The sequence below is a fragment of the Talpa occidentalis genome, unplaced genomic scaffold (assembly GCF_014898055.3).
Source record: "Talpa occidentalis isolate TD23 unplaced genomic scaffold, MPIMG_talOcc4v2.1 talOcc4.3, whole genome shotgun sequence".
In the NCBI taxonomy this organism is placed as follows: domain Eukaryota; kingdom Metazoa; phylum Chordata; class Mammalia; order Eulipotyphla; family Talpidae; genus Talpa; species Talpa occidentalis.
In genome coordinates this window covers 43,522,890-43,550,519 of record NW_023603184.1, presented here as the reverse complement: position 1 = coordinate 43,550,519, position 27,630 = coordinate 43,522,890, and the positions used below count along the sequence as shown (strand labels likewise).

The following is a 27,630-nucleotide window of genomic DNA, read 5'->3' as shown; positions in this document are numbered from 1 at the left end:
TCTAGGAGCTTCTTCTAGAATCTTCTACCTTTGTATTCTTCCTGCAGCTGAGAACCCAAGATGGTTTCTGAGCCAGGTTCTACTTCAGAGAGGTGGGACTTTTTAAAAATCTTGTTGATTGCACTATATTAGGAGTCTCCTCCCCCCACAATATGTTCCTGGGATGAGGCGCACGTTTCCTCTCTGAGGGTGGTGGTTAATAATAGGCGCGCCACCCAATGCGGGAACAGGAGAAGCTCGCAGGGATGCGGGAGGCTCACGTTTAATGAGTTCACAAAATGATTTTGTTTCCTAATTTTCACATCCCCCACACCCCTCCCACCCTGGTGTGAAAATTCCCTGATGGAGTGGTGTCTCGGGTTCCTTTAGGATGGCCAGAGCTGCAGGGCGTGGCCCTGTGACTTCTGTGGCTGGGGTCTGGGGAGCCCTGAGGTGCGGTTTCCAAAAGGCAGGAGAGTCAGCGGCGCATTCACAGCTTCAGATTACAAAGTCATGATGATAACCGATAACTGGTCACTGGGGGCCTGCCAAGGAGAAGATAGCGTGGTCTCAGTCACTTTTGAAATGCAGACATTTGACAGGGGATGCCGCCATTCAGAGTCCTGTGCTCCCAGCCATAGCTGGGGGAGCTACACCATCGAGAAAGCAAAGGGGAACTGGTAGAGGACAAAGCAGAGGAAAGTTACGTGGCTGCTCACCTCAGCTGTGAGGTCCGATGCCATGTCTCCACGGCTCTGAGTTTCCTCTGTAAAATGGATGTGGTATTCCTCCTTTGTGGTGTCCTTGATAGGGTGAAGTCAGCCTACGTAAGTGTGGCATACGCAGGTGCCCATAGGTTCTTTTTTTTTTTTTTTTTTTTGCATAGAATAACTGGGGTACAGTTGAGGAGGCGTGGGAGGAGTCACCAGAGACAGAGTGGGGAACAGAACAGGCAGACTGATGAAATACACTGCTGAGGGGAGTGCGGGTGAGACAGGAGAGGTCTGCTGCACCATGTGGGTAGCTCCCTGACCCGGGATTGAACTCAGTCCGTAGGGGTGATAGTGCTGAGACTTAACCCCTAGGCCACCAGGGAAGCCCAGTGTTAGCTATTCTTGGGGTGTCTTTAAATGTTGGGGTTCTGAGACCCCCATCCCAGCTTCAGGCAGCACTGACTTCTCAGGAAGGGGCACAGCCAGCTTAAAACTGTCACTGCCAGACTCTCCTCCCTCACCTGCCAATGGTGGAACATCTCAGCCACTTATCCAGACACTGGCAGAAGGCAGAGGAGTCCCTGAGCAAATAAGTGTCCTCTTCCTTGGAAACCCTCACTGACCCTGAAGTGGTTTGCTCAGGCCAGACCTTTCTCTGAGCAGAGCTGCAGACAGGGGGCACTAGGAGCTGTCTCTGCTTACTTCCATTTCATCTGACCCCTGAGGATGACCAGCCGATTTATCACACTCAGTAGTGTTCTGGAAAGTCCCTTTGTCATACTCTTTGTGCCCCCTTCTGTGAATGTGCTCCCTTCTGCTGATGGAGATGGCCCTGGGGGAAAGTAGCAGTGTCACCAACTCAGAATTATGGGGAGCCCTCAGTCTCTCTGCAGGGCTATCCCCACAGGGGATAAATGTATCTATATTCCTCTATACACACACACACACACACACACACACACACACACACACACACATGTCTACATGCATATATGTGTGTTTGAAGAGAGAGAGAGAGAGAGATGTGGACTGATTTGCAGCAATTGGCTCACACAGTTGTGGGGACTGACATGTCTGACATCTGTAGAGCAGGCCAGTAGTAAGCGTTGAACTTGTCTTGAGCCCAAAATCTGCAAGGTCAAGCAGTCTGGGAACTCAGGCAGGATTTCTATGATGACTCTTGAGGCAGAGTTTCCCTTCTTGGGAAACCTCAGTCTTTGCTCTTAAGGCCTGCAGCTGATGGGATGAGACCCACCCACATTTTGGAAGATAATCTGCTTTACTTCAAGTCAACTGATTGTAAGTGCTGGTCATATCTACAGAACACCATCACAGAAATATGTAGACCAGTGTTTGACCAATAACTGGAAGCCATGTCCTGGACAAGTGACATATAAATTAACCATCATGGTTTCACTTATAACAGGAATATAGTGGAACCGAATAAGACATCAGTGTAAAAAATAATAATAATAACAGTACAAAACACAACAAAGAAAAAACACAATTACAAACCAGAGACATCCTGCAGGGGAGGAGGAGGGAGAGGGATCGGAGGGAGGGAGGGAGGAGCACAGGGGACTGAGGTGATGGTGCACGGGTGCCTTGCGGAAGGAAACTCTATGGGGACTACACCTGAGGGGGTGGGGGGGGAAGCAAACAGTGTTTAAAAATTTTTTTAAAAATGATAAAAAAATAAATTAACCATCATATCCCTCGATAAGTCTTGTCTGGAGGGAAAGACACTTTGGAAGCTCAAGGACCCAAGGGCCTTGTGAGGAACACCCTCTGCAGCTGCATCCCCAGACGCAGGGAATTATCTCCACGTATGCAGCCAGGGAATGGGTCGCTATTTCTGAGCGAGAGTTCAGTGCTGAGTAGAAGAACTCTAGATTGATTGTTGGAAGTTTGGTTCATTTATTCATCAGTTCATTCATCCAGTTGTCCACCAACTATTGACCAGTTCTACAATATGCCCATCCGTTAGCCTCTTTTACTAGATGCAGATCATGTGCTAAGCCTTGGGTTAGGCACTGGAGACCAGAAAGAAGGGACAGGTCCCTGCCTTGAGATGGGCCCACACACAAATAACTGCATTATGGTAAATTTTCCTTTTTTAAAAAAGATTTATTTATTTATTGATTGATTTTTCTTTTCAAGATGATTTAATTACACTATAAATGCATCAGGCTTTATTGTTGGTATTATAGAAAGTGAAAATTCAAACTGAATCAAAAAATATTTTTATTCCTCTTTGATTTATTCTTTCATTAATTAATTAATCAATTAATTTTTAAATTTGGATTGGAGTCAAAATAAGGGGGTTGCAATTGTATGGAGAAAATTTATTTATTTTTATACAAGAACTGGGGTACAGGCCAGATTCGCGGGAGGGTGATAGGATTCACCAGAGTGGGGAACAGAACAGGCAGATGGACGGAAAGCACTACTGAGGGGAGCAGCGGGTGGGACAGGAGAGGTCTGCCATGCCATGTGGGTATCTCCCTGGCCAGTCAGAAATTGAACCAGCGCTGCAGAGGCTGCACACAGCTTCACAGCACAGCACTCAACCCACTGCACCACCAGGGAGGTCCATGGTAAATTTTCAATACCAAATTGATGGGATTTGCTGTATAACACTGTGCATTGTGAGAATTCCATCAGCCTGGAATGAGGGCCGTTATGAGAAGTTTCTACTGTGAGGTACCCACCAGCTAGTCCAGTGAATCTTAATCCTTTGTGAGGTATGGGTCCTTTTGGAATCTAGCACAAGCCATGGATCTTCCCCCAAACACTGCTCACTCGAAGACACAACTAATATTGTGAACAATTTGGGGAGGTGCAGATACCAGCGAAAGCCCCTCCATTTGACAAGGTTCTTTGTATGAGGATTCTCAGAAAAATTTAATGTCTTCTTATCTTCAAGAGTAAGCGTGCCTCTCCAGAGAAGTTGGCTTGTTTTTACCTGGTAAACACAGAATTGTGGGATCCATGTTTCATTTTCCCTACTCTGTGATAAGGAGTGGATGGTCAAAGCCTGCTAGGAGAATTAACACCACTATTGCCTCGATTTTGGTTACTTGCCTTTTTCTTTTTTTCTTTCTCATCTGCTACTAGTTTATGCAATCTGCTATTTGTATTGGGTTGGATTTGTTCTTTTGCATTCCTTTTAACTACTTAGATACCTTCTGGGGGGGGGGTAGCAAGTATACCGGAAAGATATAGATCAACGACTAAGAAAAATGGTGAGTCCTCTCATTGAGACCACAGAGTGATTCCTTGACTCAGCATCAAGGGGAAGACCCAGCCCCATATCTCATGGGGCTCAGTGCAAACTGAAAATGCATTGCCCCTTGTTTAAAAATTAGGGGCTCCCTCATGGCGCAAGGGGTTAAGCATCACACTATGAAGTAATCCATAGCCTCTGCAATGAGGTTGATCCCCAGCCGGCCAGGGAGCTACCCACATTGTGCAGCAGACCTCTCCTGACTCACCCACCGCTCCCCTCAGCAGTGTATTTCGGTCAGTCTGCCTGTTCTGTTCCCCACTCTGTCACTGGTGAATCATCTCACCCCCCACATCTCTGACCTGTAGCACAGCTCTTGTATGCATAAATAAATAAATCTTTAAAAAATAAAAATTAAGAATTATGGAACTATGATAGCAGAGCTTTGAAACCAAGGCTAGGGATATTCTGAGAAGACCCCACACTATGGCAAAGGTTGCATGCCCATGGATTCAGCCTGGTTAGGGGAAGGGAGGCTTCCCACATCAGGTGACACTTGAAAAAGCCAGAGGGAAGAAGAGGGCTTTGCCAATGGCACAGGAAGGGTGTGGGGGGGGTTCCCAACAGAAGGAACAGCTGTGCTAAGACTAGGAGGTATGGGGGTGAAGTTATGAGAGGGGATATAGCAGGAAGTGATGCAGGAAAGGCAAAAATAGGTGAGGCCATCTGAACTCTAGAAATCACCAAGAGCCAGGCCTATTATCTGTAATTTATGTCAATCCCAGTCCAAGAGGGTCCACGGGAAACTGATTTCACATTGATTTCCAAAACACACAGTCACATTCTGGCCAAGACCCAGGACATCCTTTTCTGCCCTTTGTCTTTGCCCCAATATCCCACGATGCCCTGGGACAGGCCAAGATCCCTCGTGGTTAGTATGAATCCCATACATGGGCCTCAAGCTCCCGGCTGCCCCATGCTAGCTGCTGTGGTGGGGAAAACTCTGCGACATGTTTTACACTCAGCGTCCCCCAGCCTTTGTGTGACTTGGAGACATTTGCAGCCCCCGGAAATTTCTGTCAGCTCCTTCAGCACGTCTCAAACCTCCCAGAAAGTGAAAGGCAGCCCTTGACATTTCGTTTGAACTCAGACCGATCGCTGCCCCATCCCAGCTATGTCTGCCTCTTCTCAGCAAGAATTGGAGAGTTAACCCCCTTCCTCCTCCTGTGGTGTCTTGCTGCTCCTTTACATCACCTCTGATAAATCATTTGGGACGCCACGCTATCAACAGCGTTGCCGTAAACCCTTTCTACAGATCCATAAATGAGATCACGCTCTGAGGAGAAGCATTAAGCAGCAATTTGGGAAGCTTTTGAGGCTGTTTATTTGCCTGAAACCATTTTCGCTGAAAATGTACTGGGCAGGACGCCTTTGACACAGAGCTCAAGGCACCTGTGGGGGTCTGAAGCGGCACGTCTCTTCTCAGAGAGAATAACTCTGGCAAACAACGGGGGTCCTGGTGCATCCGCACCTGTATGGATCAACTGGAAGGGGATCCTACTTAAAGCCTATCTGTGTCTTTGTGGGTAAACTGAGGCCCAAGGAAGGCAAATGATTTGTCTAAGGTTGCACAGTTAACAAGGGCCAGCCAACCTCCGAGCCAGGGCCCCTCTATTCCCAAGATGTAACCACCGCTGTGATAAATGCTTCCACCCTCTCAACTGGGTGTCTCTGCACAGTCTCTCCCTCCTTCGAGCCTCACTTTTCTCATCTGTGAGCAGGGATCCTTTTCTTTTTTTTTTTTAAATATTTATTTATTTATGCATACAGGATCTGGGGTACAGGCCAGAGATGTGGGGGGTGAGAGGATTCACCAGAGACAGAGTGGGGAACAGAACAGGCAGACTGACTGAAGTACGCTGCTGAGGGGAGCAGAGGGCGCAACAGGAGAGGTCTGCTGTGCCATGTGGGTATCTCCCTGGCTGGCCGGGGATCAAACTCGTGCTGCAGAGGCTGGGGATTGCTTCACAGTGCAGTGCTTGATCCCTTGTGCCACCAGGGAGGCCCAGGGATCCTTTTCTTGAGATTGGTAAGAGGATAGTGAGGAGAGTACTGTGCAGAGGCACCTAGCTCAGTCCCTAGCGGGGCGATCGTGGGGAAGTTGTACTCACCTCCCTGAGCCTCAGACTCCTTGGCTCTGAAGTGAACGCCATGGGGAGGATTTAAAAAACCTGAATTCAGTGGCACCTGGTGTGTTGTACACATGATGTAAAAGTTCACTCTTTCCATTATTATTATTATCCTCACTATCAGCATGGAATAGGCAAGCCCTTATAATTATCTTTTCCCTCTTATATAGGCAGAGTCACAGCATACCTAGAATAGGTGCTCTGGATATAAACAAGCAGGACTTTCAAACCAGGTTCTGCCCTGTACTGGCAATCTAAGGCTGGATGGGCTTCTCGGCTATTCTGAGCTTTAGTTTCCTCATCCATGAAGTGGGATAGCAGTGGTCACCATGACCATTGTGAGGACTGGAAATAATTTCTCTATCACATCATTTGTGTAACATATTTACAGCAGTTATTATTTCTTTTCAGTTGTGATTTTGATTGATTTTAAAGTAAAATTCCTCTAGGCCTAGAGCCAGGCAGCCCTCCCCATACTCCTGGTGTCTGTTGCCACAGGAGCTGTTGCTGACAATTTAGGTAGTTTGCATCATGCAGCTGTACCTCAGTAATGCCGTACGATGGAGGCATGATGAAAAAGCAGCTAACATGCACAGCCCAGGGATCTGGCTAAGCCAATGACCAAAACCTCCGCCGATAAACAAGTGCAAACACTTGCATTTGGTTGCAATCCTGGGATTTCACCAGAGGTAGGAGTCTGCAGAAGAGAGGAGCAAGGGGAATCTGTGGGCTGTGCTTCAGCCAGCGGCTGCTGGGTTCTACCTGCCCCGCTGAATGTGCCTGCTGGGTCCTCCACCACAGAAGGTAGGTCAGTAATACATAGGAGTAAACCTTCAGGCCCATCAGTCACTCGGGAGCCTCTGCCTGGTGGGAACATCTGATCGGCCAGCATGCCCAGCTGGGTGCTCACCTGAGTGGACTTGGTCTAGGGATGGCGCTCTGGGATGGGGCAGTTAGGAAGGCTGCTGGCTTAGCTTGGGAGTGTCCACTGCTTGTTCAGCTGAATAGCAGAAAAAGGAGAGGTTGCTACTAGGCAGGATTCTACTACCTGCATCCTTGAGATACAGAGATATGTGTCCTTATGGAAGCTATCTGGTTTGAGCGTATGATGAGCCCTTTGCTACCTCTTGGACAGAGGAAAGAGAGTTTTGTTATCCATTAGCACAGAAACACAAGACTTTATAGGTAAGGGGCCACAATCCTGGCCATTCCTCGGTATGTTCAAAATTGTCCATTCGGTGAAACAAAATTAAATCATAGATATTTGGCTTTTTTTTTTTTACTTACAAAGATGGTGATTTTACATGTCATACTTAATTTAAAATTTTTAGTTCTTGATTGCTACAAAACAAGGAAGATCTTGTTTATTTAAATGCTTTCTTTACTAGTTCTAGGTTAAATTTAGGTTTCTGGATTGAGAAGGGTGAACCAAGTCTGCTGAAATCTGCAACTTGAAGCAGTCGGTCTGTTCGCTTCTCATAGGTCACAGGTGATTTGCCCTGAGAGGTAATGGAGGTGCTTGGGCCAGTCGGTATAGCAACCTTCTAGTCATGTAGTGTGATGTTCTGCTTTAAGGAAGGCTTTGGAGTCAACTATTTCAGTGCTGCCACTTATTATTCTGTAACTCTTGGTGAGTGACTTAATCTCGCTAAGCATCGGTGTGTCATCTGGAAAGTGGGGAAGGCATTAGTCTGATCTACCTTAAGGGGTTGTCCTCACGATCAATGAGATGATATGCACGAAGCTTGCGGCACTTGCTGGCGATGGTAGGTGCTGAAATACCTGCAACAATGGGGTTGCGGCCATGATGCAGCTGCTGCTGAGCTGGACGGGCGTAAAAGATCCAAGTGATCACACCCATGACCGAAAGCCAGCCAGCATCTGATTAGTTCTGTTGCCATAAAGAACTTGTGGAGCTCTCGAGCCCCCTCATCCTGACTCATCAGAGCTGCTTGCTAATTTTTCAGAGGTTTTGTGAACCAGTTATTAAACAACCATTATCAAAAATTAGATTATATAAACTTATATTTAAATAAACTACATTTTTAAAAAGGGGGAAATATTTGACATTCACCACTTGCTGATTATTTGGCTTAATACTCTGGTCCCGGGATGACTCACATCTGTTTTGTCCATGTGGTGGGAATTCTGGTGCCACTTGGACTCTTGGTCTCATTCCGACTCCACTTCCAGTGGTTCCATCTTGGGGGCAGGAAATCGGCCGTGGAGGAACATTAATACTTCAAAGATCAGCAATTGCTTTAAAAATCAGGGTCCTTTTTTTTTTATTTTCCTGAAAAGCCAGTTGTTCAATATTTACCAGCACACCTTTGGGTAAAACTTACTAAGATTGGTATTTTGTTGTTGGACGAGTGTTTATGGTCAGACAATTCTTTATTATATTGAGCTCAAATGTGTTTCTTGTAGCTTGAGTTATACTTAAAACTGTCAGTGATTTTTTTTTAAATTGGTAAAAATACTAATTATTAAGCTGGTAAAAAAAAAAGAAAAAGAAACATAAATAAATATCTTGGCATATGACTATGTCTTGCCCACAGTCTGCCTTTTTTGTATCTCTCCCATTCTCGGTGCATGGACCATGGTAAGACCCCAGAGAAACTGTTGTCCTGTTAAATTGACTGTCTGTGTATTCAGATTGGGAATTTTTAAATGTCATTTCTCAGAAGGGGCTTTTCTTTCTGCATGTTCACCATTTTCAGAAATGCTGAGAATGTGATGTTGAGGAAATCCAGACTGAAGCCAAAATGTTCTTAAATTTCCCCACTTTGAGTATATGCCGTTGGACTCTTCTCTAAAGTAATTGACTGAATAGTAGGGAAGCAGGACTCACTTGAGCCACTCTGAAAAGCTATTCCCCTATTAGAAATCCCTCTCTGTGAATGGCCAGCCACCACACAGGACATTCCATCCGTGCCAGGCAGAACCAGGGAGAAATGTCAGTCTGCTTACAGACAAGACCTAAATGGATGAAAGTGGCAAGTTGGGAAAAATAACAAGAAGCCTGTGGGAAATGTTACGTGACACACTGGGGCTTCAGGCACAGAGGCAGAAAGGCGGCTGAACAAACTGACACCTGTTCATTATGGCCGGAGTTCTGGAGTCAGCGTGCTGGAGCCCGATTCTGGCCATATCTCTCTGGTGAACTGTGTGACCTTTAGTGACCTGGCATAACTAAACCTCTCTGTGCCTCTTTTGACCATTTCTGAAAATAGGAACTGTAATACTTATGCTATTATTTCTCAAACAACCTTAGTAAGATCAAAACACGGAGGCCCTGGAACATATATGGACCAGTAGAATTCACTACTCTGCTTGTCATGTTAAGAGTCATGCTAAGTAATTTAGGGTTTGAGAGACTTAGAATGTCCTTAAAGAATCAGGTGCCCTCTCTGCATCAAAAGGCAATTTGTCTTTATAGGTTGTAGATATATATTACAGTAAGTCATTAATTAATGCTGTTGTTGATCAGTTCTCAGAAACTGCAGCTTTTAGCAAAACAACCTAAAATGGAAGCAGATCCTCAGATAATGTCATTTTGTTCGACATCAGCCATTATGATGTTTATTTGAGGACTGCTGTACTCTGTCATTTCCTTTAAAAAATAGAATAAAACTGTTCAAGTTGACTTTATTCTAGCTCACTAGAGAGAATATGATTATACCATTTTGCAGAACAAACACAAGTTTGGGTATTTGGCTCTGTGTCTTTCTTGAAACTGAAACTGTGTGTGGTTATTAACCACCTTTTTGTCCCATACTATGACTTCCATTCAGAATTTCCCAAAGTAGGAATATTGAGCTCAGTGTTTTAAAAACTCCACTAGCCTGGGAGAAAATTATTTTAAAAGTTATTTTTTGTCATCTTCCATTAGACACCAATTTCCTAGACAAAATTGAATGTAGGACAGTGTTGAATAAATGAAATAACAGGTGTGTGGCAATAGGTTAATAACTCCCAATGCCCAGTTGCAAAAAGAAGAAAAAGCCTGGTGTTACTTCTACTCTTGACATTTTGTTCTATGCCACTCCCTGAAGCAAAGAAATGTCTGTGCATTTCAAAGAGACCTCCATTTCTCTCCTTCCAGTGTTCTCTGGAGTTGTGTCTCAAAATGTTTTGCTTGCCAGTGAGCAGTGGGAAACTCAAGAAACCTTGCCGTGGGGAGAAGACACCCACTCCAAGTCACTGGCACTCCCCACCCCTAGCCCCCCCATCTTCCCTGGGAGTGCAGCTTTTAATGGAAGGGAACCACCCAAAAATCCAAGGGAATTCTCAAGTACCTAAAGCCAGATACAGTCTGGAAATGCATAAATTCAATGCAATGTTTGTTCCAGATGATGCAAAATATTACAAAGTTTCGATGGACAGTAATATTCAAATCTGATTCCCTCTGCTTTTCCCTTTAACCTTCTCCAGTGTTCACTCAGCATGTGTATCTCTCTCTCTTTCTCTCTCGTGAACACACACACACACATTCTTTCTTTCTTTCTTTCTTTTTAAATTTTTTTTTAAGATTTATTTATTTATTTATACATACATACAAGCACTGGGTACAGTCAGAAGTGCGGAAGGATGAGAGAATTCACCAGAGCCAGAGCGGGGAGCAGAGCAGGCAGAAGGACCGAAGTACACTGCTGAGGGGAGCAGCGGGCGGCAGGAGCGGTCTGCGCGCCACGTGGGACCCTCCTCCGGTGGCCGGAGAGCAGCCGGGGATCGAACCGGCACTGCAGAGGCTGCGGGCAGCTTCGCAACCCAGTGCTCAACAGCTGCACCACCGGGGAGGCCCACACACATTCTTTCTTTTTCTCTTTCTTTACCTTTACCTTCTTTTCTCCCATTCTCTGTTCCTCACTCTGGATCCAAACTCTGGGAGATAGTGGATAAGAATCCCTAGTGTCCCCCATTAGAAAAAAATAAGAAGTGACTTCAGACATTGTTTAAAATGTAACTCACATTCATAAACATTTCTTAGATCCTGCTCAGTATCCCCATATATGCAAAAACAAAACTTGCTCTTGCCACATGTGATGAGCAATTTTTATTGTTTTGGGGTCCATTTCATTTTAAAAAGTTATTTCTGGTGCACTCAATTTCTCGTCGTGCAAATGTGGGGATATTTACAGCTTGAAAACACTGGCCTCGAGCAGTGAGAATTAGACTTTAAGATGCATGCAAGCCTGGGGACTTGATAAGTGGCAGATTCTGACTCTGTAGGTCTGCAGTTAGGCACACAATTCTGCATTTCTAATGAGTGCCAGAGACCGATTCTGCTTGTCTATGGACCCCACATTGAGCAACTCACTCTCCTGTGCAGGAACCGTTCAGCACCATGGACAGGAGGCCAACCCCAGCCAACCAACAGACCTCTGAGTCACCCTATGTGTTTGGCCTCTCTGCCAGGCATTGTGGCACCTTTAATGGGGGAAGCAAAGCAACTGTCCATAGTCCGCTTATCCATGTGGAATTCTCTCCCTCCCCCCCCCCTTTCTCTCTCTCTCTCTCTGTCTCTCTCTCTCTGGCAAAGTCCTCAGAGCAATCATTTCCAGTGTCTGGTAATGGATACCAGGACAAGGACTGGCGAGCAGAGTGCAGGGTGCCCCAAGGAGCTCTGCTCCTGGGAAAATGTCCAGCTCTTCTTCCAGCCTTGCTGATCGCCCTGGCCTGCTCCAGGTCCTGCCTGGTGACTCACTGCAGCTGTGTCTCTATGGGGTCTTGCAGGAAAGGCTCAGAATGCCCTTCTCGCGCATCCTCCTTCTGGCAAACCACTTCTGCACTATTACTCAGCTTAAATGATGAGTCATTATCTTTGCCTTTGTCTGTGTTCCTGTTACCTTTGTACATAATTCTGTTGGAGCCCTGGGCACATATTATTAGGAGCACCTAATTGTTCATATCTTCCCCCAAAATAGGCCAGTATTTTTCGCTCTGGCCATATTCGAATCACCTGGGGAGCTTCTGCAAAATGCTGATAGCCAGGCCTCACCTGAGACCAATTAAATCAGAGTCTCTGGGAATGAGACCCGTGCAGGAGTTTTTTTCAGGTTCCCTAAGTGATGCGTAGCAGGGCTGAAAATCGCTGCATTAGTCTGTAGGTTCCTTGAGGATACCGATCATATCCTATTTACCTTTTCTTCTTCTTTAATACTTTCCCAGCACCTTGCACAATGCCCTGGGCTTCTGTTAAGTGCCTAGTGATTAAATAACTATGTAACCACTTGTAATTCCTTAGCACCTGCTAGATGCCAGCAACTACTGGTTAGCATTTTACCTGTATTGATTCACGAGTGCTCACATGGATCTAGGAGGTAGGACCTTATTTACCCCAGTTTGCAGAAAAGAGAACTGAGGCTTAGAAAGATTAAATCCCTTAGCTGAGAATTTGAACTTGATCTGGAGGTGTGTTGGGGTGGCTGAGAGCTGACTCAGCCAGACTGCTCAAGCACCTGCACCTTTTGCCAGGGGGAACCAAAACTATGAGTAAACTTGATTCATTTCTTTCCACTATTAATTTTCCTAGATTTTTATGTGAAATATAGAATTATAATTAATATTACCAAATTATGTTTTAAAGCTCCCTTAATAATTACCTTCTATTTGCCAGGCTCTGTACTTGGTGATTTACATTCATCACCTTTATTAACTACTTGAGCTTCATGATGACACCGTAAGACTGGCATTATTATTCCCACTTTGCAGATGGGAAAATTGAGAGTTAGAGTGATCGGGCGGCTCCTGTGAGTCCAAATGGTAAGAGTCAGACTTTTTCCCAGTTTTCTAGTTCTTCTTAACAGCTCTGCCCATTCTGCATTTACAAGCCATTCTCAGCATGATTATATCATTAGCTCCCCAGAGCTCTAAGAGAGATTGATGACGTGATTGGTCGGAAGAAGTCTTGGGCTGCAGAGTAGAAGACAGATAACTGCAGGGACTGGCCACCTGGGAGAAGGGCACCTAAGTAGGTTCTCCACAGACTAGAAGGGCTTCGCACTGAAAGTGAAAGTGACTCAGCCTTTACTCACCTCCCCCAGGCTCCCAGCATTCTTGGTATCCCCCGCAAGACAGTGGGGAGGCAAGTCCAAGGCAGGGCCATCGCTCTGCCTGCTTGCAGAGGGAAACAGAGGAGCCTCTGTTGTTGCTGTTGGAGCCCAGGATGATAGATGGAGGGCCATTTGTCGATCCTGAAGCCATCATTCATGAAGGACAATGGCCCCCTGAGACCCAACACATTTGGAGAAGAGCATGGAGCAGACAGAAGTAGGATTATGTGAAACAAAGCCAAAGGAAATTTGTTAGGAGCCTGATTTCTCGGGCCTTGAAATTGGCAGGAAGGAAACCCTTTCTGTGAAAGAGTTATTAGCAAATGTATTTAGAACTGAGGCAAGTTCACTAGTTTCCTGGTGTCCATTAGCAGCCAACATTGGGAATGATTGTGTCGCGTTCAGCAGACTATTATTCTTTTGGAAAGTATTACTTGGGATATCTTTTTGCTTGGGAGGGAGTGACTGGTGCATGTAATTTTCTGTGCTTTGTGGTGAAGAGCTGGGGTGTGGAGAACTGCAGCAATAACTTCAGAATCATCAACTGGACTCTTCTTTGCTTGGAGCCTTGGTCCCTTTGTATAAAGTCTGGGCGCAGATAAGCCAAAGGATTATTTTGTCTTAGCTTTGGAATCATAGTCTAAAACACTAGAAAACTCACCGTTTTTGTAACCTGTGCAAAAATTAACACCGTGTATGAATAGGGAGCTTAAGGCTATAGAAGCAACTGAAGTCAGGAAAGTATGATGGAGGGTCTGCTTCCTTGTCTTTTCGTTTTGGGTCAGGAAACATCACGAGTCACACAAACTGATTATTTCTGACAATGGCTAAGGATGAGATCTTCTGGAAGACAGATTGAGTGTGTGAAAGCCTTAATGAATACAGAAAGAGGTAGGGAGCCAATGGGATGGTAACAAAGCACACAGCCTCTGAGTCTAGGCTTGCTACTAGGAATGCATTTGCTTGCCCTGGCAGACAAGGCTGTGTGGGTTGGGGGCTGGCGCATCTCATTAAGAGAAGGAAAGGAGCCCACTTCAGAATATGCTTGTGGCAGGCTTGGCAGGGATGGGAACCACTCTGCCAGGTGCTCATCCCGACTTGTGTCTAACTGTGCCTGGCGGCGACCTTCCAATGAAAGGATGGAGAGAGAAGTTGCTAATCCAGCTCTAGCTAACTGCCTGGTTCTCTGCTGGGCTCTGGGGTTATAAAGGTGAATGAATTCAGAGGTGGTGTTGCTCAGTGGTTAAGACCATTGCTAAAGCTGCGAGATCTGGGTTCAAGCAAAAGTTCTGCTATCTACCAACCTAGGGCATATTACCTATCTCTGTGACCTCTTTGTCCATCTGAAAAATGGGAGAAATTATAGGATATACTTCAGAGGGACTATGTGAGCATTAAATAAAATAATGTATGGAAACCATTTATAGTAATGCCTAGCATAGTGCTGTATTCATGTTTTCAGCTTTGATGATGATGATGATGATGACATATGTACAGAATTGCCACAAAATGCCAAGCCCTGTGCTGGCTGCCAGGGAGATGGAAGCCCACCCTCATGGGTTCAGTGTGGAAGAGCCATCCACATAAATGGTTACCTGATAGCAAATCGTATTCCTCTGAGTAAGATTCAGATGTGGTGCTGTGGGTAACTGTTAACTGGGAGATGTCAAGACCAGCTTTATGGACCAAGGAAGGCTTCCTGGAAGAGGGAGTACTTATAAAATTTGAAGGGAGTACTTAAGAGGAATTTCTCATGGAAGGTAAGGTTCTGCACCAGCACTTCAGGGAAACACTACTCACAGGTAGTTGGAGAAAGCAGAGAGAGGCAGTGTTCCAGAAAAGAAGTAGTATGATATGACAAAGGTGCAGAGGCAGGAATGGGCAAGACACAGCTAGAAAAGGGTGAGGACATTTGAGTGGAGGCCTCCAAATGCATGCTGGGGGGAGCTTGGCCGTTTGATCACAGAGAGCCCAAGAGGGTAGACTCAAGTGTTGGGATTTTGTCTTCAAGCCAGAAAGTGACACGTGAATTCAACTGCACTCTGAAGATTTTATGGGCTCATAAAAGCCTGTATGTTGTGGCTCATAAAATATTAGCCCAATCTACAAAGTAGGATTAGCAAGGTCCAAAGGAGGTGAAGCCCAAGGAAATAAGTAACACGTCCACTGTACTTGTTCTGCTCTGTGCCACAGCTGCTCCCACTCAGCCTCCATCAGCCCTGAAGTGGAAATGGTTGAAGGGGAGACTAGCATGCAGCATGCTGGCTAATTGCCCTGTCTCACTGCTGGTGACATCTTCACTGAGCCCTGTGGGGTCTGGGCATGGACACCAAGAGTCAGAGAGGTCAGGTGAGTTTGGGATTGAGACTCTCTTTCTCTAAGCGTCTCCCATATGTGTTTGTGATACAAGGGAATTCAATGCCCAGTGTGCACACTGAGAAATCAGAACATTTTCACTTGTGCGAGTGATGACAGTCACAAGCCCCTTCCATGTACCATATTATTGGTACTAGAGTTATTACTGGTGGGCTGATGAAGGAAAATATTATTCTAAGACTTCTGCCTTCAAACAGGCACCCTCTAAAGCAAAGTTCTCTGGATAATATGTAAATGAAAAATAATACTTTATTTTTTCAAGATTTATTTTTATTTATTTATGTATGCAAGAACTGGGGTGCAGGCCAAAAGTGCGGGGCAGTGAGAGGATTCACCAGAGACAGAGTAGGGATCAGAACAGGTGGATTGACTGAAATACAGTGCTAAGGGGAGCAGCATGTGAGACAGGAGAGGTCTGCTGGCTCATGTGGGTCTGCTCCCCGGCTGGGGATCAAACTCGTGCTGCAGTAGCTGTGGATAGCTTCATTATGCTGAGACTTAACCACTTACACCATCAGGGAGGCCCATGAAAAATATTTTAAAATAAAATCAAAAGAAAGCATGACAGAACCCTCTCTCTCTTTCCCACTCTACAGCTGCAGTGCCTCAGATGGGGTGGAAACCTTGAGCTTCTCTCCCCCTTATATGATTTATTTCTTTTCCCAGAAACCACTAGAGAGAGCGCACAATGACCCCATGTTCTCAAGTCTCCAGACTTGTGGCAGTGCAGAATCTCAGGGTTGGAGGTGGAGAAATAATTTATTGAAAGTCCATGCCCTGCCCTCCATGTTGGGGTAAGCAGTGGTAGGTAAGGTGAAGGAAGTCCATGGATAATTTTGGTGATGACTTTGACAAAATGGAAAGAATTTTGGAGTTGTATGGATCAACTTCATTGCTGCTTTCTTTGCTTCCTACCATGGATGGAACTTGTCTACTTCATTCCATGCCTAAAATAGATGTATCACCTACTTCTAAATCTCCTGGGAATTCACTGAGCCAGAGAATGAACATGTCCAAGTGGAGCATGGCACCCTTTGAATCCCTAATTACTACTTCTTAGACTTTCTCTTTTGTTCAGAAGAGGGATTATCACAGTGACAATGTACTTTCTTTAACTGAATTTTGGCAGGTTTTTGGTACTCTAGACCAAAGTCTCTAGTTTGTCCTAGACTTGGCATGTTATCTTGAAGTCAAAATGGTGTTTTGTGAACTCTCCCATAATAGTTCTTATTTGCAACCTTCTTATGTGGCTACAAGAGAGACTTACTGTGTATTGTTCACTGCCTCATTTGGCAGAGATTTTAGAGCATCTCCAACAGGCCAACCCTGTGCTGGGATCATAGTAGAAAGAACTGGAAAAGACTGGAATCTGCCCTCCAGAGGTCTCAGCTGACTAGAGGAACAAACACCTATATGTGTGGTTTGTACAATGGATGGTAAAAGCACAGAGGAAGGAGTCAGGACAGAATCCCTGATCTTGAAGGTCAAATTGGAGATGGCCATTTGAAGGAGGAAATGGTGTGGACAACACATGCAGCTGAGTGATTGTGACCCATCCAGAAACTGAATGACCCCATTCGTTTTCAGATGAGGAAACCGATTTAATGAGGCATTAGAAGTATTCACATAATGATTGCAACCCATGGCAGGTCTCCTTTTCCTGAGTATGTTTCCTCATCCTCTGAATGAAGGTCCCTTTCAGCCCAAATGATCCATGATTTTCCAAGTCTGTGGCTCATAGTCTGCAAATCAGCATGAAGCAGACTTGGATCTCTGTCTATTTATCTTATCTCCCTATTTATATTTGGAAGCCTGTTTCTTCATCTGTTAGAATTGCCTACATTACCCATCCTGAAAGAGTCTCTGTTTACCTTGATATGCTGTGAGCACGATCCAGGGTTATTAATAAAACAAGGCAGCCTTGTAGCAGCAGGGTGGGGAGTACAATTTTAGGACCAGCTGTCTCTCTTGCCCTCAAAAGAATGCCCACCCTTACAGGCACCATCTGACCTCCAGAGCTGGGATTGGGTGATGACCCTCTTGGCATGTATGGAAAACACTGACCTGTTTCTTCTCCTTCCCCAAGCCAGGGAAACTCCCCCTACCTGGACATGCCAGAGACTGCAAACTGACAGGCTGTAGATATGTTTTGGGCTCACATCCAGTTTTAATTATTCAGACATTTAATATAAAAACTAGGACATTTTGCCGAAAACATGGATTTCCATCTCTTAGAAAGTCAGACATGGCAACACTAGGCCCACCTTCCTGCATGACATCCTCCACTGGTACTGAAAGATACTGCCCCTTTCAAAAGGGCATAAGTTCTTGAGTTTGCCAGTCTCCACCCTTCCTTGTTATTTACACCTGGTGGATATGCTACCCGGGGTATACCCCTTCACTGAAACCCAAAGTTCATATCCTTTGGTTTCCCATGAGGCAATATGTAACAGTTACTCACATGTCACTGATCTACAGAAGTGGAGGATACTATCCGGGTGACAAGGTATTTTCCAATCTATTTTGTCATCTCATCCTGACAGTAACCTGCAGAGGTGAGCATGATCGTTACCATTTTACAGATATAAGATGAGTGCTCAAGGAAGATGGTACTGTGCAATGGGAGATGGCTCTGCAAGATGGGCCTCGCAGAGCCGGGGGATAGGGAGATGCCTGCACGTGAGTGCGATTTTAACTAATTTGCTGGGTACCTCTGTGCAGTTGGCTGTCTCTTTGAGGGCTCCCGTTTTCTCCTCTGTAAAATCAGGTTGCTGCCCTAAATCAGAGGTTCTTACTGTGAGCACATGGTTAGGGAAAAAAAAAGAAACTCTAAGTTAACATTTTCTCCCATTGTGAAATAGGCAATAAACCACAATAGCATTAGAAGTCTCTGGGACTTTGTTATCAGGAGAGATTGGATGGTTTTGTATTCCATTATAGTTGTTGAAGATATTTCAAAATATCATTTACACTCATTACTATTTCAAGGGTATGAGCATTATTAGACCTGCCTCTAGATTTTGCTATAAATCTTGACTTTAAAAGGAAATAAAAATATTACTGTATCACAAATTTATCATCTTAACAATTTGATAACTATTTCAATATAACTGGTTTCCTTTGTAATCTTATGGATTTTATTTTATGCATTTGGAAACATTTTTCTGAGAAAGAGTTTATACATTTCAAGAAATTGCCGAAGGGGTCTACAACACACAAAGCCTTCTCCAGATGATCTCTGGGCTGGTGGAATATTTGGGACTCCAAGATCCATGAATATCAGGCCAGGCTAGGCCCACCTTGCAGAGCCACTATCAGCAGCCCAGCCCTGCCTCCTCTCCCACCCCCCGGCCCACTCTGTTCTACACAGTGTCAGAGGGAATTCCCCTGGCCCTGTGCAGCCTGGTTGACATTCAGTTACATCAGAAAATCTCTCCCAATTTGTGGGTGGCTAAAGATGTTAGAAAAGTCTGGGAGACAGCAGTAGAAGAGAGAATAAAGTCTCACAACATCAGCACTCCATGGACCTTGGTTCCTTCTGTAGGTGGAAATGAAACTGAGCTGGAGAAGTTCTACAAATCAGAGTGGCATGTGCAAAGGTCCTGTGGCAGCAAGCGTATGTTGATGGAGAAAATAAATGAGAATAAGGAAAGAAGCAGATGGTGAATTTTGAGGTATAGAAAGGACCCTGAGAGGAAGCCCTTATAAGCAAGTGTGAAAGTTTGAATGTATCTTCAAATGTAGCATTGGAGCTTGCTGTACTACTTGGATCGAGGTCCCCAGACTCAGTTTCCATCCTCTGCATTTCAGTTCTTTCCATATATCTTGTGTAGGAATCCCAGATCTGGAGGGCCTGGGCATTTCTTGCTGTTTGTAGGGAAAGAAAGGAGAGGATGAATACCTGGTTGAGGGCCACACAGCTTGTCAGGGGCAGGAGGGATGGGAATCTATCCAGTCTATTTCCCATTTCGTGGGAAAGCATAACCCTAGACTTACCAGGTTCCAGATGTACCAGGGCCTGCCTTCTCCCATGAACGTGACTCTTCAGGTAGTCTTTTCCTGCACATTTCTACTCAGCAGTTTTCTTTGAAGAGTTTATCTTCTGTTCTTCTCCTCACCTCCTTCTTTTCTTTCTTAGTCATTCCTTTTATTTATTTATTTTTTCACAGTTTGAGTTCTCACTAAGACTTCAATCGGGTCCCTCAGATTGAATGCACACTGCATTTTCAGACCCTTTGCACAGGAGTAAGGAGGTCAGCAAACTGGCTGAGTCCTGTAAGCTCTATCGTGACCACTGACATTTACATTTCACTTTGACCTTGGACACAGGCAAGAAAGTTTCCAACTTAGAGTCTCGTCTTGTTGATTATTCTTTTATCAAATATTGATTGAGCCTCTGGTGCAGGAACTGGACTGAACAATGGGGATAGATCTAGGATTGTACAGGATGACACAGTCCCTGCCCACAGAACGCCATGATCAGATGCCCACAGATGTCTTAAGACAATGCTTAATGCAGGAGAGGAATCACGGGGGGTAAGAGGTGAACAGGGAAACTTGCAAAGAGAGTCAGTAACAGTTACCTTGAGAGCAGCCCGAGAAGTCTTTTGAGTTAAGGTGTTGTCTGAAAAGGACCTGGAGATAAAGTGAATAATGAGCAGGAAATAGTCGAGCCCAGAAAGACTCTGCCTTTCTTCTGTCTCCCAAGTGTTTGTAGGTAGCAGAGACATGACCTCACCCTGGCAGGACAGGCAGGCCCTCCTCAGCTACTGGGCCCCCTCGGTGAAGAAGCCCAGCTTCTTCATGACTCAATACCTGAAGTTGTTGGAAACGCTGAACACATACAGGAAGAAAGGAGGAGGAAGCAGCTCTCGCCCATTAGTTTAATTCATTATGTCACTCTGGTCTTCTTTATTGAGCCTTGACAGGGTAAACCAAACTTTTATGCTCATCAGCCTGGTGGAGTTCATGACTCAAAGAGTTGCTCAAATAAATCTGTAACTATAAGCAATGACAAACTCAGGATTAAGAGCAGAGGGGACATTCAAAATGTGTACCAACCCAGACTGCAGTGCGCAGGCCAGTCCCGGGGGGGGGGGGTCTCTGCCATAATGTTGGGACAGGGCCCTGGAAACTTCCATCTGCTGAGCAGGCTCTTGGGGAGTAGGAGCAGAGATAGAGAGAAGTGGGCAGGATTGGGAGACTTGATACCTGCAAGAATCCATGATGAGTCAGTTACTGGGGTGAACTGCCAGGGAAAGGAGTGTCAAGGGGTAGCCTGGGGTTCTAGTTTGTGTTGCTGGTAGAAAGTGGAATCAGGGACTCCCTGGTGGCGCAGGCGGTTGAGCACAGTGCTGTGAAGCTCTCTGCAGGCTATGCAGTGCGGGTTGGATTCCGGCCGGCCAGTGAGATGCCCACATGGCGCAGCAGACCTCTCCTGCCTCTCCCACTGCTCCCCTCAGCAGTGTATTTCATCAGTCTGCCTGTTCTGTTCCCCGCTCTGTCTCTGGTGAATCCTCTCACCCTCCCACATATCTGGCTTGTACCCCGGTTCTTGTATAAATAAATAAATCCTTAAAAAAAAAAAGAAAGTGGAATCACTCAGTAAGGTGGAACCAGCAGCAGAGGACCCTTTGGAGGGAGACTAGAAAGAGTTATTGACATACTGAGTTTGAGATTGACAGGTAGGTCTGAGCCCCAAGACTCATGCTTGAAGTTCCAGCTCTGTTTACATAAGTAGAGCAAATCATTGTGCTCCTCTGAGCCTCTCCGTCCTCAACTTTAAAACTGAGGGAGTAAAGCCTGCTTCATAGCGTTGTCATAAATGTTATTCTGAGTGTGGAGTGGAAGCCCCTGACAAGTTCTGAGCAGGCAGTGACCAAGGCAGTCCCTGATGGTGGTTGATTTTAATGAGTTATACATGCTCAAGAATCATATAAGATTCAGCTATAAAGAGGCCTATTCAGTACATTTTCTCCCTAAGGAAATAAAACGCCAGACCCATGACAATGGTGGTGGTGGTGATGATGATGGTGATGATGATGATGATGAAGATGGTGGTGGTGATGACTACTTTGTTTCCTCAGCAATTTCTAGCATATTAAACATCTGCCTCCATCACTAGGGAGGTGCCGTTGTGTAGAAGAATCAGTGGGCTCAGATTCAGAGATTTGGGGCTCCATCCCTGTCTCTGCAGCCCTGGGCTGGTCATGCAATCTCCCTGAGCCTTAGTTTCTTTAGTTATAAAGTGGGGATGGTGATAATATGTGCCCCAAGATGGTTATAAAATTGGAAGGAAATGACTTTGTGTGCTTTAATGTGATGTGCATTTCCAGATGCACAGTGGTGCTTCAGAACAGTTACTGCTTTGCTTTTTCTTATGTGACCACAGTTCCTGTGCCTTAGGAAGAAAGCAGAAAGTGACATTACGCCCCTCCCAGCAGGACCTCTGCCCCCCTGCCTTTGCCTGCTGTCACCTTCTCTCATCCCCTGTGGCCAGGCACAGAAGGCAGCACTTCTTTCTCTGCATGACCACCCCGAATTGCAATGCCCTTTCCCCACCCTTTGCCTATCAAATGCCTTGTTAGTCTCCAGGGCCCAGGCAAGTGCACCTCTTCCATGAAGCTTTTCTGATGCTGCCAAGTGGAATCCACAGCTCCATCTCTTGTCCCCATAGCACTGTCACTTGGTCCTCTCCTGAACACGCTGAGCACTCAGCTTTGGGTTACAGTGCAGACCTGTGTCCTTGGCTATAAACCTCTTGGGCTCACAACCTTGTCTGTTACAGTCTCACACTACCCTCGACTCTCAGCCCAGGTATATATATACACACACACACACACAAACACACACTTTAACTGAATGGAATTGAATTAATTCGAGCCATGGAGGCTGGGGCAGCAGCCCTGTCAACCTATTGGTGGCCCCAGACCAGCACTGTGAGCTGGCTTGTGTTTGAAAGGCCTGGGGTCACTGATTGCTGCTCTAACCAATCAGAAAAGAGTGGGTTGTTTTTGGGTGGAGGGTCTTTGGTTGATGCCTGAAAAGATCCTATTTAAAGCAGCTTCAGAACAGCCAGGCCCACAGACTCTGGTAACAGGGCCATTGCAGAGAAGCTACTGTTAGACATTGGGTAAGGGTGACCAGCAGCCTCTTGAACCAAGTTAGGGACTTGCATCAGCCTTGACTCCCTGGGACTTTCTGCCCCAGCCCCTGCAGTCCATCCTCTTCTCATTTAGGGTAATTGATCTCACAGACTAACGTAACTCTATGACTGCCCAGCTGGAACCCCTTTATAGGTGAGCCCATCGCTGGGAACTTGAGCTATGAGGCCATCCAGACTCCAGCCCTGTGCCCTTCTAGTCCCCATGCTCTTGGAATTTCACATTTTCTGCTGCTTGCATTCTCAGTCTACATTTCACACCTTCTGCTTTGTGCCCTGGATCTTTTCATCTTGAAAATACTCCACTCCTGAGTCTTGCCTAGACCATCTTGGTAGAATTGACCCCCTGGCTGGATCCCACTGCAGATCCCAGGCTCTTGACCCTACCTGTAACACTTACACCCTGTCAGTCCTGGGAGCACGTCACATGGACTGACATTTGTAATGGAAATTATAAAATTGGCAAGAGTCAATCAGGACTGACTTGCTGATCCCGGTGTTTGAGAAATGCTATTTCATAGAATTTTCACAGCAGCCTTGGAAGGCTGTGCCCAGGATGTTCATCTTGCTGATGAGAAAGCAGAGGCTCAAAGAGGTCAAGTAACTTTTTCTGTGTTGGACAGCTCACCCGAATCAGAGCTGGGATTTAAACATGGATCAGGACATAATTTGCCCACAATTCCAGCCTGGGTTTGATGCACAGTGTAGGCACCAGCGGTCGCTAGTTGAAAGAAAGGCTGAGCATGAAGCTACTGGGGTTGAGGGAGTGAAACTGATGTTTCAGTAGAGCTGACTTTATTTATGTATGTAAGAGCTGGGGTGCAGACCAGAGGTGCAGGGGTGAGAGGATTCACCAGAGACAGAGTGGGGAACAGAACAGGCAGATTGACTGAAATACACTGCTGAGGGGAGCAGTGGGTGAGACAGGAGGGTCTGCTGTGCCATGTGGGTAGCTCCCTGGCCTGGGATTGAACTCGTTCTGCAGTGGCTGAGGATAGCTTCATAGTGCTGAGGCTTAACACCTTGCACCACCAGGGAGGTCCCTGACTGCTTGGTTTTTAAAAATTAAAGAGACTCTCTCACAGGGTTCCAAGGGTATCAGGCATCATGTTGCAAAAACTTGGACTTACCAAGTTTTTAGGTAAAACATAAAAATCATTTTTTTTTTTTGGCCCTGCAACACAGAAAACTTTCTCACTCTAATATTTGATGTAGAATGTTCAGGCTGGCAGGCAATGGGAACACCTTGAAGAGGACAAGGCTGGTCTTTGGATATCATTCTTGGCCCTGCCTCATGGGTGTTTAGGTTGTTTGGGCCTCGGTCCTGTGGCTGGAGCACCATTTTTTATCCTAAACTACCTCACCCTACCCTGATCTCACACCAAAAATCTGAAATACAGCCAAGAGGGAGTAAGAAAGTATAAAATCCTTGACTCCTCTGAAATACCCAGAAGAAAGCTAAAGCGAGCATGTCTGGAGGACATCCTCAACAGCAGAGGTCCTGGGGAAGAGGCGAGCATTGACAGTGATGAATGTGGACATTAGCTGGGCTCAAGGCTTGCCTGAAATCAGCTTCCACATCTGCGGAGGAGATATTAGAGTTCAAGAAACACCTCTGAGCCCCAAGACCCCTGGGACCTCGAGGGCACGCTTCCCTTGCAGCTTTGATTCACTTGGGCCTTGAATCCAACTCAATATAGTGGGAAACCTCAGTCCTCCTATAGGTGGACCTGGAAGTCCAGTGCCTTTTTCCACTCCCAGAGCGCTTCGGATTGATGGTGGATATCTTAGTATCCCCCCATTCCCTCTTGTGACCTCGCACACAGACTTGGACTCCTGCTCTGGTTCCCTATTCAGAGCCTTGGCTCCATGTGGAATTGGATGATTCCTTTGAATCTAAGTATACTTGGTTGGCCCCCTAATTCCCTGTGATCCTAAGCCCTTTCCCTATCAGCCCCCTTATGCCCTTCCCGATCATACCAGGTACCTGGGATCCTATATAAATAGGCAGGGCCCATCATTAATAAAGTAAATCATTGTTACTAATAACTAAAATTTTGTAATTAACTAAATAGTTACTATCACGAGACTAATAATCTAATAGTTTAGAACATGGCTTCTGGATCAGATCATTGGGTTCCAAATCCTGGCTCTACCATATCTTGTATGAAGTTGGGTAAGTTTACTATTCTCTAAGTGCCTCAGTGTCCATCTATAAAATGAGGAAAATAATTGTCTGTACCTCAAAGAATTACCTGTGAGAGTTGGATGAGTTGAGGTTTGTCAAGGACAATGACTAGAATATAGTAAGTATGACATTAACTAAAATCGTAATAGTAGCAATAAAATAATATTCACCTACCTCTTTTAGGCTACAGGCACATAAGCAACACAGCAACCCAAGATACAGACACCTACATTTCAGATGAAAACAAAAAGGCTTAGGGAGGTTATGAAGTCACTCAAGGTCATCCAGCTATGACATAATAAAACCAGGGGTCAAAGCCAGACTTTTTGGTTCCGGGGCCAATGCTTCCTAACAACGTTCAATAAAAACTTATCAATCCCCACTAGGTATCCCTATCCCTCTTTATGTGGAGAAAAACATTCCAATTAGGGGGATTTCCAGAAAAAGGAAGCTTGAAGCAGGAAAAGAGAAGTGGCCAGGGGTGAGGCTTCAGATGAGTAGAACCAAGGCTCTTCATGGCATCTTGGTCTTGTCTCTCCAACGGAAACCCAGTCTCCCCAGGGCAGGAGAGAAACTTTTATTCTTCTCCTGAGCCTTCCTAGGCCTGAATGAGTGCCTGAGCTCTCCATAAATTCCCCAGGAAATCTCTGATCGGCTGACTCCTATGCTCTGTCAGAGGCCAGAGTTGACCATAGTAGTTCATTGACATCTTACATGCAACTGATCGTTATGTCCAAGGCAGTGCTCCATGTTAGAGTAAGGAGAGTCCAAATTAAGCCAAGAAAATGGTGGCTCCACACTCTTGCCTGCACTTCAGCTTCCATCCTGTAGGGGAAGGGAAAGGGAGAAATTTCACTAAATTATACTGTAATACGTGTAATTCCATTCAATAATTCCATATATTGAAAGCTGAGCTAAGGAAAAAGTAGATTCAGGGAACAGGGCAGAGATGTAGCTGCATAAGAGTTGAGACTCTGACCTATAATTTGCTTTTGTTGTTGTTGTTTTTAATTTAGAAGAATATCTTAAGAGAAAATACTCATAAATGTAAACATTGATCTATAAAGGGAAAAGCCATTAAGCCAATAATACTAAATAATGCCAAATTTATTTTAAATGTTAGACAATAGAGAAAGCAGTGATTTTGATATAATTACTGTATAACTTGACTTGAAATTAAGTCCATTTAAGACATTCATTGATTAGGGACAAAACACAGGGTAAAGAGAAGAGGAAGCTACAGAAAAGTATAAGTCACAGACCCTCTTTCCAGATGCTTCCTCTCTAATGAGCTGGTGGTTTCCAAAGCCAAGGTGTTTTTTTTTTTTTTTTAAAGATATATTTATTTATGCATACAAGAAGTGGAGCACAAGGCAGAGGTGTGAGGGGGTAAGAGGATTCACCATAGACAAAGTGGGGAGCAGAACAGGCAGATGTACTGAAATACACTGCCGAGGGGAGTAGCAGGCAAGTCAGGAGAGGTCTGCTGCGCCTTGTGAGTAGTTCCCCGGCCAGAGATCAAACTCGTGCTGCAGAGGCTGCGGCCAGCTTCATAGGTTGCGTCTTAACCCCTTGCGCCATCAGGGAGGCCCCAAAGCCAAGGTTTTGAGATTTATACATGGAAAGAGATGATCATTCATGCTTAGGTTTAATTAAACCAGAGAGTGTGCCCTTGAAAACAGGCTTGGTTTTTACCTCATCTGTTTTTTATTTGAAGAACACATTACTTTATTCATAAAATCTAAAGTCTATTGCTTGGTATGTAGATTAAACAAGTTATTTGATTTTTTTTTAAATTTAAGAAAGAAATTAATTCAGTATTTGTTGAGTGCCTATTATGTGCTAGACACCATTCTGAGCTCTGAGTAGACAGTGCTGGAAGGAGAGCCCCAGTCTCTGCACTAATGGAGCTTGCAATGGGGTACTCATTAAATAAGTCTTGTGAAATAGTACCTAGCTACATTTATTAGATGTACCGGAAAGGAAACTCCTGTAAATAGCCAGAGAAGCTCACTCAGTTTGGTGATACAGACATTCTTTTTTTTTTTTTTTAAGATTTATTTATTTATTTATACAAGAACCGGGGTACAGACCAGATGCATGGGAGGATGAGAGGATTCACCAGAGACAGAGCGGGAAACAGAACAGGCAGACTGACGAAATACATTGCTGAGGGGAGCAGCGAGCACAACAGGAGAGGTCTGCTGCGCCATGTGAGACCCTCACTAGCCGGCCGGGATCGAACCGGTGCTGCAGAGGCTGTGGACAGCCTCACAGTGCTGCACTCAACTGCCTGCACCACCAGGGAGGCCCGATACAGAGGTTCTTGAGGAGATGTTTTTCCAGCAGCAAGATGAGTTTGAATTGGCCAGGAAGGAGGAAAGCAAACAACTTATCATAGAGAGAGAACAATGTGTCCAGGACCTTGAATTAGGAAGAAGTATGACTTATTTGAGGACCTGAAAGAAAACTAGTGTGGCTAAGGGCAGACACGGGGGTAGGGGGGAGGGGGAGATGGATGAGAGCAGAAAATCCCTCCAAAAGTAACATTTTAGGGCACAAACAAGGGTGCATTCTGGACTTTGGATTTGATCTTCAATGAAATAAGAAACTGTCAAAAGGTTTTAGGCAAGGGAGATGATCCAATATGCATTTTTAAGAATCCCTCTAGCGTCTGGATGGTGAGAGAATTGGAATACAGGATGTGGAAAAACCAGTTAGGAGGTTACCGCAGAATTCAAG

The 27,630-nt window shown here is 45.3% G+C and overlaps 1 long non-coding RNA gene across 6 annotated transcripts; it reads right to left on the bottom strand.

The window, feature by feature from the left end:
- Positions 1–499: 499 nt before the first annotated feature.
- LOC119255675 (uncharacterized) lies at positions 500–25,162 on the bottom strand. Of its 6 annotated transcripts, none has more exons than XR_008553379.1 (7): positions 25,063–25,162; positions 20,354–20,539; positions 20,122–20,173; positions 19,535–19,951; positions 18,250–18,332; positions 18,000–18,085; positions 17,114–17,280 (listed from the first exon to the last, which is right to left on the bottom strand). It is a non-coding gene; the product is annotated as an uncharacterized LOC119255675 (long non-coding RNA). The 6 variants fall into 6 exon arrangements; XR_008553382.1 differs by having other exon boundaries at positions 19,535–19,946; XR_008553380.1 differs by lacking the exon at positions 17,114–17,280 and adding an exon at positions 500–524 and having other exon boundaries at positions 19,535–20,173.
- Positions 25,163–27,630: the final 2,468 nt, after the last annotated feature.